At 36.7% G+C, this 9,835-nt stretch overlaps 1 long non-coding RNA gene across 1 annotated transcript; it reads right to left on the bottom strand.

Annotated features, from left to right (window-relative positions):
* Positions 1 to 5,017: 5,017 nt before the first annotated feature.
* LOC101476959 (uncharacterized) lies at positions 5,018 to 9,294 on the bottom strand. The gene is made up of 5 exons (XR_013093205.1): positions 8,768 to 9,294; positions 8,535 to 8,655; positions 8,337 to 8,411; positions 7,830 to 7,972; positions 5,018 to 7,752 (listed from the first exon to the last, which is right to left on the bottom strand). It is a non-coding gene; the product is annotated as an uncharacterized LOC101476959 (long non-coding RNA).
* Positions 9,295 to 9,835: the final 541 nt, after the last annotated feature.

Genomic DNA, 9,835 nt, shown 5'->3' with positions numbered 1-9,835 from the left:
TTTAAATAAGTTTATATAGTTCACTAAATTGAAAATTAAAAAACTGAAACTAAATGTAAAAAACATTAAAGGGAACTAACTAAAAATGTTTTAAAAAGTGTGCAAAATGTCTTGCAGGACATTTAGCTGGGAATATGTATTGGCTGATAGGTCATTTTGAAAAAAACAAAAAACAACCCCCCCCCCCCCCCCCAAATCAAAACAGCTAAATCACATATTTTAGAGAAAAAATAAGAATAGTAGTTTTATGTAAAGAGTTTAAATACCTTTATAAATTTTGCATTTGGCAGGGGGTCCTTGATGTCTGCCTTTTGCATTTCCCATTTCCTATAAATATCACTTGCACTGTCAAAATGCAGCAGACTTTAATGCTAAATGTAACAGTAAAACCTGGACCTTTGTTGGTTGAGTAAGTAATACATCAGCGACACTGTCACTGGATCAAATCACTGGATGACAGTGATTACCGCTGCAGGGAGTTTTTATCAGGAAAACAAGTTTCAGACTCTGGGGCTCTCCTGTCTGTTTCTAACAGTTAGTGTTTCTATAGTGATGTGTGAACCTTCAAACATTACAGTAATTATGATTAGAGTGAGGAAGTTAAGTGTAAAGCCACTGATAAAGGTTACTTTTGACACTCCTTGTGTCACTACAGGGGTCACCACAGCTGGTAGCTCAACATATTTGATTTGGCAGATTTTAATACCAGATTCCACCCTGATGCAACCCCCTCTGATCTCCAACCAAAGATCTTTCCCTTTTTATGCAAATGTCTAAACCACACTGATACAATTATGTTGTTATTACTCACAAGAATAGACTTTTTTTTTTTAAATAAAGAGCCTTAAAACAGGAGACAGAAAATGAGATTGAAGAATATTTGTTTAAATTTTCAGTTTTGGACCCTGATGCTTGACCTATGATACTGTATGTGTTTATCGTTATGCATACAATGTCTTTTTTTTTCAAGCATGAACATTTCCAAATTTGAATCTAAACTTCTGCTCACTTTTGTGAGCAAAATGTGAACAGTTGATACATACATAAATATTAGGGGTGCAACGATATTCGTATCGATATTGAACCGTTCGATACAGTGCTTTCGGTTCGGTACGCATATGTATCGAACAATACAACATTTGTAATTTATTTTATCAATTTTCCTTCTGACGATGCTGTCTGTGTTGAGCGCTCAGTGAATCTGCGTTCGACTACTCCGCCTAGGCTGCACTGTCCAGCGCAGATCCACTGAGCGCTCAACACAGACAGCATCGTCAGAAGGAAGAGGGCAGGGCACCTCCCCCACCCTCATTCAGATCTGGCGTTTGGAATTATTTTGGTTTTCATGTGACGTATGACCCTGAAGGTAAGCAAGTCATGGACTAAAGTAAAACAGTATGTTGGATGTGCCACGCAATGCTCAATTACATGGGTGGGAGCTAGTGTGTTAGCGCAGTTAGCTCGTTAACGTGTTGGCCGTCTAGCCCCATGCACGGAGCTATCGGCGGTAGCTCGTTAACGGAGATTTGCCGTGTTGTGGCGTTAAGGTCATTTCAACGAGATTAACCTGAAAGCACTAGTGGGAACACAACGAATATGACTGCACATTTACGCCGACATCATCCTAGTGCAAAGACAAGTGGAAGCAGACAAAAAAAAGCAAGCATGCTACTAACTTTAGCCGAGTCATTTAGACAGCTGTTAGCACATGATTCTCCTTATGCTGCTGAGAATATAGCCCAGAAGAAGCGGATAGTATAGCTTTTATTTTGGAAAGAGCCATTTCTCTGTAATAAACTCTCTTTTCCAAAGATGAGTGATTCCTCAATCAGATACAGGGCTTGCAATATCGCTAGCCCGACGTCCCGGAGCTAGCGATTTTTTCAGTCGGGCTACCAAAATCTATCTCTTCCCTGCCCGTCGGGCTATTGTAGGAAAAATATATGTCAATGCTTTTGCATTCTTTCAGAAATGTAGCTGGGTAATTATGTCATTGGCATCGGTGAGCCACTGTCAATATGTGACATATTGAAGTCGCGTTTGAATTTGCGCTTGTTTTTTTGCTTTCACTTTGCAATCGTGCGAACTGTGTATAGAGAGCGACAGCACTGATCTGTGAGTGATGATAATTTGTGCACCAATTCCTCTGACATCGTCTTATTAATCGTTAGCTTACTATGCAAACATGACGCAGCAAGCTTAAACATGTGAGAGGTTGATCGCGCAGAGAATCGCTGAACTTATGTGAGTGCGTGTGTAAAAGCATTTCAGTTCTGCTGAGCCAAATAAGACAGGTCAGGGTGAAGAAGTGATAGCCAAAGAAAAGCTTACCACAAAACGGAGAAGTTATGACAAATCAGACTATAAGGCAAAAAGAAAGTGCAGCTTTATGGTTTCATGGACAAAAGAATTTCTGTGGCTGCAATATGATGAGCTAAATAACCAGGGCTGCACATAAGTGGTCCGCAGGTGCGCATTCGCTGTCAAAATAAAAAACACGCACAAGGGTTAGGGTTAAATTTAAAAACTGTACTTTTGAGTTAAAATATATATTTATAATTTTAATAAATGACAAATTAGAAATGCATGAACATTTTTTGTATCGAAAAAAATATCGAACCGTGACACCAAAGTATCGAACCGAACCGAACCGTGAATTTTGTGTATCGTTGCACCCCTAATAAATATGTATGTATCAAATATATTTATACATAAATATGTATAAAGTTATGGTGCAGAGATATATGTGTGAGTACACACACACACACACACACACACACACACACAAACAGTTTTGTCTGGTTTAATCATATCTGCATATTCCTAGATTGTAAAACTAAATATCAGATATTTTATTTTTCTGGTATTCTTGACATCTTTAGAAAAGGACTCAGCAAGCACAAGAACAACAGCATCATCAACAACTACAGCAAAACCCAAATCAGAAGGATCTATATCAAGCGCAACAACTACTCAAGCACCCACAACAGCAGTTGTAACAACATCACCCTCAACAACAGTCATCAACAGTAAAACAACTATAACAACAACCAAAACTAAATCACCCATGACAACAACCTTTACTAAATCAGTTACAACAACAACCACAGTTGTTGAATCCCTGATGACAAAAAATACAACTACATCGATTGTAATAAGAACCAAAGCTATATCCCTGGGGACAATAAGAATAACTACATCAAATACAACAGTGACCACAATTAAATCACCTACGAAAACAACCACATTTAATTCAACTACAACAATAACCTCAACTAAATCACACACGACAAGAAACACGACAGAATCAACTACAGCAACAACTACAATTAAATCGGCTCGAGCAGCTCAAGAATGCCCAAATGCAGGTCAGTACAGTTTTTCAAATCCTGCCAACATACTGAGCTCTGGTTCATAATAATGTCATGTTTCATTGTTTCACTTATGAACTTTACAGTTCAGTCCAACATCATTCTGATCGTTGTAGCCGGTGGGTTTGCAGTACTGTTTATAATGATTGCTATCGTCATATGGAAAATAAGTAAACGTAAGAATGGTATATTTACAATTTATAAACAAAAATGTTTTTACAAGTCAGTCAGTATTGAACTGAAATGTGTCCTTTTCTATGTTTTTAGTGAAAAAATCACCGACAAGTGGCAACATTGTGAGTTTTCAAATTAAATAATCAGGGTTTTAAAGAATAATGACAACTTTTGTGAATTCTTTTATTTTCTCTATCCATCATTTTCAGTAATAAACTTAAACTAAACTATGTTTGTCCAGGAAATGAGCACAGACAACTGCCATGTACCAGGAACCAGTCAAGAAAGGGTGAGATTATGCACCAGTGCAAATTCACGCTTGTTTCATATTTACAAGTACAAGACTGAGTACAAGTATTTTTTACTCGGGTGACAGAGCACATGTATTTTTTTCTCTAAGTGTGTTTAAGTGTTTATTTGTTACGTTTCTTACTCTTATCTCACAGGCTCACAGTAAACGTCAGGAAGGTGATGTGGCGACCAACAGGAGAGTCAGAGTTTCCTACGCCTCTTCTGCAGCTTCCAGTGATAGCAGCAGCATCTACGCCACCATGAAAAGAATCTAATGGTCCAGAATTCGAATGAGAAAACTAGCAAATGAAACTTTTCATTTGTTTAACTACATTAAGAGAGATTTTCTGCATATCTGCTATGTTTTTTACATCAGCAGTCTCCAACCTTTTTTGCGCCATGGACCGGTTTATGCCCGACAATATTTTCACGGACCAGCCTTTAAGGTGTCGCGGATAAATACAACAAAATAAAACTAGTACCGGTACCGAAAAAAAGAAAATGTATTCATAAACTATACATTTCACACCTGAGCCTCAACTCTCGCGGCTCGGTACCAAACGACTCACGGACCGGTACCGGTCCGAGGCCCGTGGGTTGGGGACTGCTGTTTTACATAACAGTTATATATTCCAGATATTTTAACCCCTGTTTTTTCAGTGTTTTTTTCCTATCTTACATTACATAAATACCATACATACATATCGTTTGATAATCAGTCTTTAGCTTTTCATATTCACATCTTAACATTTGCACTGACCTTTTTCATATTTAAGCATTCATAATTATTTGTTATAGTTACAAGTATTAGTAGTATTACTTAGTAAAATTTAATTTTCAGTAGTATATATTATTCAATATTTAGTAATATTCAATATCATGCCTGAAATTCATTATATAACCTTCATAATTTATTTTTGTCTAGTTTTATCTAATTAACAATCTAAAAGTACATTTTCATTTACATTAAAATGTGCTTAATTCTTTTTTTAAACATCAACCAAAATGTTTTTTTAATTTATTTTATATTTTTCAGATTTACGAATAGATTAAATACAGTAATAGTAATAGCTGTAATACTGTGACATCAAGAGTTATGACCAGCATAATCTTAATGAAGTATACATTTGTAAAATTTCTTTCTTATATTGCAGTATATTGTATTTTTTAATAGTAGTAGTATGCAGTTATATACAATCAATATGCAAATGCTTTCAGGTGCATCTTTTTATTTTTAAGATTAATTCACATAGTTGCCATTTAATCTCACTTTGTCGCAGGTTTATGCTGTGACTTTCGTACATGAAGTCACAATCTCTCATGTATCAGAAATATTAATCAATAATGTTTTGTGTTGTTGGTTATGATGTTCTTTCTGAGTTTAATAAAGCATTTTAATGTTCAGCATTTTTTTTTCAAATAAACACAGATATTGAAAACAATGATTTTCACATACAAGGTCTTGAATAATCAGGCCCAATCTAAACACCTCATCTTATAACCCAGTAGACCGCTTCACTCTAAAACTGCAGGCTTCTTGTGGGTCTTAGAGTATTTAAAATTAGAATGGGTGGCAAAGCCTTCATCTTTCAGGCTCCTCTTCTGTGGAACTAGCTTTCAATTTGATTTTGGAGGCAAACACTATCTCTGCTTTTAAGATTAGGCTTACAACTTTCCTTTTTGACAAAGCATGTAGTTAGGGCTGGATCTGTTAGGTGTGGCTGTGTGCAGGCAGGAATAGGACCCAAGGTGCAGACTCCGGAGACAGACGTGAACTCAAAAAAGGCTTTAATTTAATACTCAAAATATAACAAAACTAAAAAAACTCAAAACAAACTTAAACTAGAGAAATGACAGAACACACAGCTAAGAAAACGGTAGATCACGACACGGACACAGAGAAACACAGGGCTTAAATACACAGAGGGAGCAATCAGGGAATGGGTAACAGGAGGGAAACACAGCTGGGGCAAATCAGAACTGACGAGACCAAAGAAGCATAAACTGAACACACTGAGAAAAGACAGAGACCTTCAAAGTAAAACAGGAAACACATAACACAGACTGAACAAAGACACAGACTCACATGCAGGCACTACAAAGGGAACAGAGACGTGGGAACAGGGCAGACAAACACTGACTGAACACGGGGATATAGGAACTTAAGATACACATAGACGCGAACTAGACAAGGGGATGCAGGTGATAGGGGAGACAGAGCAACTAAAGACGACAGAGACATAAGCCATAAGACGGAACTCAAAGAAACCAAAAACTAGGAAGTATAAATAATATCAAAAACTCAAAAACCCTGGGTCGACGACCCAGGCATCCTAACAGGATCAGGTGACCCTGAATCCTCCCTTTGTTATGTTGGAATAGGTGTAGGCTGCTGCACTGAATATTTCTTCTTCAGTCACCTTTTCCACTCATTATGTGTTGATACACCTCTCTGTATTTAATTATTGGTTATTATTAATCTCTGGCTCTCTTCTTCCCGTGAGCCCAACCAGTCACAGCAGAGCCTGGTTCTTCTGGAGGCTTCTTCCTGTGTCTACAGAGAATACATGTCATATTTTTTGTAATAATGTGGAAGAGGGAATAACAAGCATATATATTTCATTATAAAATCTTTAACAGTATATGCTCCGCTAGATTTAATCAGTACATTTTATAAAGAGACCGTATAGATCTGACTGATCTGATGCTGAAATAGTAATCATTACAATATGCAAAATAAGTTCAGAACCAAACTGTAAACACAAAATCAAGATAGAACACACGTTGTTCTGGGTGAACAATGTTAACAATTCAATACTCAATTCAGTTTCACACAGCTGCATTTATATGTTGCCAACTCCTTTTATATATTATGTAACAAAGTTTGGATATAACACAGTTTAGATTTGCAGAAGTGTAAATCTATGCTGACACATAGTAAAGCATGCACATATGAAGTAAAACCTCAGCAATCAAACGATGAACTATAGGCAGCAGTTGGCAGAGGTAGGAAGAAAAAAAAGAAGTTCTTTTAACAAGAAGTAATCTTCAGCAGAACCAGGCTCAGGGAGGGGCCGCTATGTGCCATGAAGGGAAAATGTAAGGAGAGCCAGGAGAAATACACAATCACCATTGGAAGAGAAAATAGGAAAACTCAGTGTGAAGTGTGAATTAATGTTTATACTGCATCAATGCAAAGGACAGAATTTGAATGAGATGAATGGAATAAACTGTGAAAGAGATCAGTTTAGTTTGTATTAGTAGTGAAAATCCCATCTTATCTTTTCATAAACACTTTTTCTGAACCTCAGTGGAAAATGTCAAGGAAAGGTGTGACTCTGACAAAAGTTAGAATGGATTGGTTCAGTGTAACTGAAGATGTTGGTGTGTCAGTTGACTGTCTACACTTGGGTTAAGCCTAAATGCATAGTATTGTATTTACAACAAACGGAGGTTTCTATCTTCTGAATCATCTGTAGATTGTGGGTATGCTGAATGCACTAGTCAGATGCATGTCTGAATTACCCTGATTAAATGAATACAACACTGGAGATTAAAAATATCCTTACAAAGCTCCTCGTGGTGCCGCAGGTTTCTTTCGGAGTCTCAAACTGATTTTTCTTGCTTAAAGAAGAATCAAGGAAACACCACCCCTTCTACCTATTTCATTAGCAGCTTCTTTTATATAAATGATTTCTTGTTTAGAATTAATTACATCAGCCCACTGTGTCTCACAAGGGGACAGCACACAGTTTAACATTTGAAGGGTTAGGGATCAGGCTATCAGATGGTGATAGAAGCAGTTCATCATCTGAAACCCCAGATGGCAGAGCAATTCGGAAGTGCTGCAGAAGGAAGGTGAAGAAGATGAAGACTTCCATCCTGGCCAGCCTTGCTCCGGGACAAACCCTGCGACCTGAAATACAAAACAAAAAAATATACTAGATTATATCTGTGAGTAGACTGGGTCTTGACAAGAAGTTGATTACAAACCTGCAGAAAAAAACCATAAAGGCATCACGCTGGATAAACTTTTCATCTTTGTCCAGGAAGTGTTCCGGATAAAAAGTGTACGGTTTCTCCCATTTACTCTCATCAGACAGAACAGAAAACAGGAAAGGATACACAGCTGTCCCCTGTTGAATACACAAACCTTTATTTCTTGCATTTTTTAATATATATTCACAGAATATTACACAAAACTCATATATTGTTTTTACATGCGACTTAAAAGTAAAATTGCATCTGGGACAAACAAGTTTTGGATGAAAACATTTTTAGAACTTAAAAATGCAAATAACTGATTGATGAAGACTGAAGAGTGTATAAAACGTTGATTTTCATAATAATTTGGATAATCACATACTAACTGATCAGAGGAAGAATCCTTCACTCTGCTTTGTTCCACATCTGTGACGATGTTTTAGTAATCAAATCTCTGATCATTTGTTAAGCTGTAATATACAATAAACACATCATTTGTGTTCTGATATATTTTACCTTCTTAATGAAGTGACCCCTAAAGAGGTCCTGAACTGATGGAACTTCTTTAAGATTCTTCAAGACATTTAAAACCTTTAAAATTCAGAAAAAGGTGTTAAAAATCACTTCTTTGAGAAATTTTATTTTTTGACTAAATTTCTCGAAATTTAAAGGAGTGAAGTTGTTTTCTCTCCACAGCCATTAATCAGCTTTTACCTTTGAAGGGTTTAAAAGCTTCCAAAAGGTAATGACACTCCTCGATGATTTTGTCCTTCAGCTTCATCATCGTAAACTGCCTCATCTTTTTTCCATGATTCACCATTAGCCCATACAATACCTGATTTGATCAAAACAAATTTCAATGACATACACATGGCAATATATATTTTCAAATTATGATGCACAACAGGAAATGTATTTGCCATAATCTTGTCTTTTTAATTACTCACCCTGTCCTCGAAATAGCTCATCCATAATTGGTATTGGATCCCTTTCTCCAAATGCTTCAGCATAGTCAACAAGTGCCTCCTTTACTGTGTTGTATCCTAACAGGAACACTACTTTTTTGGTTCCCAGATAGATGGTGAAAATTGATCCATATTTTTTGGATAACTACAAACAAAAAAACACCTTAACCCATCCATGCTTATCATACATTACAGTATGACCCTGTAACATTCACTAACGTCACATATATTCTCTTCAGGTCCAGCTGCAGCAGGTTCCCAATTAAAGGAAGTGGTGTGGGTCCAGGAGGCTCTTTTCCATCCTTTTGGGTGTGAAAAATGTTGGAGGAATGTAAATAGAACAGTAGAAAGACTGTCAGAGCTGCAAGTAAAACAACTGAATAAATGGACTCGAGGAAAACATGTAATATCTCCATGGCTTAAACACAGATGAGTTTGAACTGAAAGACACGATGACTGGGGGTTATGATGAACACAATAGGAATGAGACACGGTTCAGAAAACCTAACTCATATTACTGTACTTTGGTCTGTGCTAACTGATTAGGAAACAGGGGATGATTGACACATTCACTTAGTGTTCTACATCTTAGACTGTTGTTTATTGTCATTGTATCAGTTTAGCCCAAGATGTCCATTAATGTGTCACTGTCTTTTAGTTAATTTGTATCTGTTAGTTCTTTAAACACAAACGGGCATGTCTTTAAAAAAATAACTAGTTGTTCTTTAAGAGGGACAGATGGTTCAAATGTCAGCGTGACATTTCAGGCAGGTGACATTGACACCTAAGTTTGTGAATGTGTTTACTTGAAAACAAGGCAACATAGGAGCTTCAAGTTGATACGATAGGTGTAGCTACTAAAGATTTCAGGTGAGTGTAAATGTCAGTGACTTTGACATAAAGTTCAGAGGTCAAGTTTTCTGAAAAAATCATGAAAGCCATAACTCAAGAAGATTTTGAACTCAATACCGTAGCCGTATGTACAATAAATCTTGGATGAGTTTTCTGAAAATTTTGTAGATGTCAAAAAATTACTTTTCAACAAAATGC

This window comes from Maylandia zebra, linkage group LG15 (assembly GCF_041146795.1).
Source record: "Maylandia zebra isolate NMK-2024a linkage group LG15, Mzebra_GT3a, whole genome shotgun sequence".
In the NCBI taxonomy this organism is placed as follows: domain Eukaryota; kingdom Metazoa; phylum Chordata; class Actinopteri; order Cichliformes; family Cichlidae; genus Maylandia; species Maylandia zebra.
This window is presented reverse-complemented; position numbering and strand designations above follow the sequence as displayed.